The 2519-nt window shown below is 38.8% G+C and overlaps 1 protein-coding gene across 1 annotated transcript in view; it reads right to left on the bottom strand.

The window, feature by feature from the left end:
* The window catches only part of B3galt9 (beta-1,3-galactosyltransferase 9), a 34878-nt gene that overhangs the window by 31812 nt on the left and 547 nt on the right, over positions 1-2519 (bottom strand). The gene's annotated exons all lie outside the window — the stretch shown is intronic.

The raw sequence follows: 2519 nt of genomic DNA, 5'->3' as shown, positions 1-2519 counted from the left end.
GCCTTTGTTTGAAATTGAAGCAAAGATACTATGTTATAGCAACTTTTCTCACATGGGGCTTGGATTTTACAAGAGACATTGTTTAAAACATTTTTGAATTCTGTGACATTCATTAACTTTCTACTAGATCCCTTAATTCTACAAAATGTCTTCCAACACATATCTGACTCTGCTGGTTGACTCTTTGCACTGGGCTATAAACCATAGTTCTTGGCAGAATCAGGGTTGGCTATGTTAAGATATAAAGGTTTTCTAAAGCTTTAGTTTACATGTGAGAAGCTGGTCCCACAGGTGACCTGGAGTGATAAAGAGCTCTGAGCTGGAAGGTTAGTGTCTGGCATTACTTCAGTCATATGCTTTTTCTGGCCTGTTTCCTCATATGTGTGATCAGGTAAGATTCCTCCCAGGCTAAAATATACACACATAAATATATACTTGTGTATACATATGTACACACATGAATATCTATTTTGAGATAGAAAATATACTAGACACTGACAATAAAGCAAGTTAATCTGATAACACTGTTCCCAGGACAGGATTACTAGATTTTTTTTCTTCCTTCCCTAATTTTCTGATTTGGAGTAGGCTGGAGAAATGATTTACTTCTCTTGCAGAGGACCTGAGTTCTAATACCAGCACCAACGTCAAATGTTTACAATGTCAGATGTTTACAACTGTTTACACCTGCAGCTACAGAGAGATCTTAAAGTTGCCTCTGGGGGGTGTATGCACATATCCCCACACAGACAACAGTAGATATGAATTCAAGGCCAGCCTAGTCTGCAAAATGTGTTCCAGGGCAGCTGGGGCTACACAGAAAAACCAAAGATAAAATAAATTTAAAAGCACACAACAGGAACTGGAGTGGCTCCAGTTAAAAGAGCTTACTATTACATAAGACTCAGGTTCGATTTCCCAGCACCCACATTATATAGATCATTCCGCCTACAAATCCAATTCCAGGGGATAAGATGCCCTCTGCCTCTGCCAGCATACACATGGTGCACATAAATCCACACAGGTACACATACATATACTTGAAAATCAAATCTTTTCAAAAATTCAGTTCAGCCCTCATACCAAAAGCAGCTTGGGCTACATGATGTTCTGTACCCAAATACACAAAAGAGGGTGGGGCTGGAGGTTGCTCAGCAGTTAAGCCTGTACAGAGGACCACTTCTGGAGCTCACAACTGCCTGGCCTCCAAGGGCACCATGTATACATACCTACATACACAAATACTAATTAAAAGTAAATGTTATTTGTTTTTAAAAGGAAAGAAAAGCACAGTGCAGCTAAGCATGTTGGTTAGGTTGAAGGTTTTGGAAAGCGGCAGCAAGAGGATCTTCAGGTCCATAGTGGGTTGGAGGGTTTGTTTTTTGTTTTTTGTTTTTTTTTTTGTTTTTTTTTTTTTTTTTAGGTTTTTATTTTATGTGTATGACTTGTTTTGCCTGCATGTATATCTGTGAAACATGTGTTTACCTGGTGCCAGAAGAGGGCATCAGATCCTTTGGAACTGGAGTTTACAGGATGTTACAAACTACCATGTCCTTGATGGGAATACAACTTCCAGGTCCCTCTGTAAGAGTGGTTAAGAGTCTCTTAACCACTGAGACATCTCTCCAGCCCCAACAAGAAGTATCTTAAGATCCTATCTCAGAAAGAAAACAAAAACAAAAAAACTGCCAAGCAGAAAGAAGAAACTAAATGACTGAAAGATTCAGGTGGCTAAACATGAATATCAACTACGTAACACAACCAGTGTGCAAGTACAAGTTAGGTACTTTCACTTAGCATTTTGCATGCCTGTTGATTGATTTAACTATCAACTTCATGTACCAAAAGAGAAAAAATAAACACACACAGCAATCTTCCCACAAGGAATATAATTCACAAACAAAAGTGTAAACTTTTCTTGAAAAAAATTAATTTCATAGCTTAAAATTATCATAAAAACAAAAGAAATTCAGACGGCTGAGCATTTATGCACTTACTACATAATAAAGTTAATAGAATAAAATAATCATAGTACTACATTTAGCAGAAGCAAAATGTGTTTGAAACCAAGTGTTTTGCCAACAGCTTACTTCCTGTACATTCAGTCCTTTAACACTCGTTTTGTCTTTTTCTTTCTGGGGTGGGGGTGGGGTATGAGGGGGGTGAGACAATTTCTCTGTGTATAGCCTTGGCTGTCCTGGAATTCACCCTGTAGTCTAGGCTAGCCTCAAACTTAGATACACCTGCCAGTGCCTCCCGAATCCTGAAATTAAAGGCGTGCGCCAGCACCGCCAAGCTTTACCAATCCTATCTTGAACTGAGTGAGACCTACTTTGGAAAACGGAGAAAAATGACACCTTGAGTTACAGGGGTCATAAAAGCATTTGAACTTCTTAATAAGCAACTGCTTATTCACTTAAATGGCTCAACAACGTGCTAAGAAATGGGATCCACATCCAAATTATCAGAAGAAAACTATCACTCCTAAGAAGCAATTCAGGAGAGTCAAGTGGAGGCGA

The sequence above is a fragment of the Arvicanthis niloticus genome, chromosome 2 (assembly GCF_011762505.2).
Source record: "Arvicanthis niloticus isolate mArvNil1 chromosome 2, mArvNil1.pat.X, whole genome shotgun sequence".
NCBI classification, from domain to species: Eukaryota; Metazoa; Chordata; class Mammalia; order Rodentia; family Muridae; genus Arvicanthis; species Arvicanthis niloticus.
The sequence above is the reverse complement of the archived record's forward strand: the minus strand, read 5'-3'. Positions and strand labels throughout refer to the sequence as shown.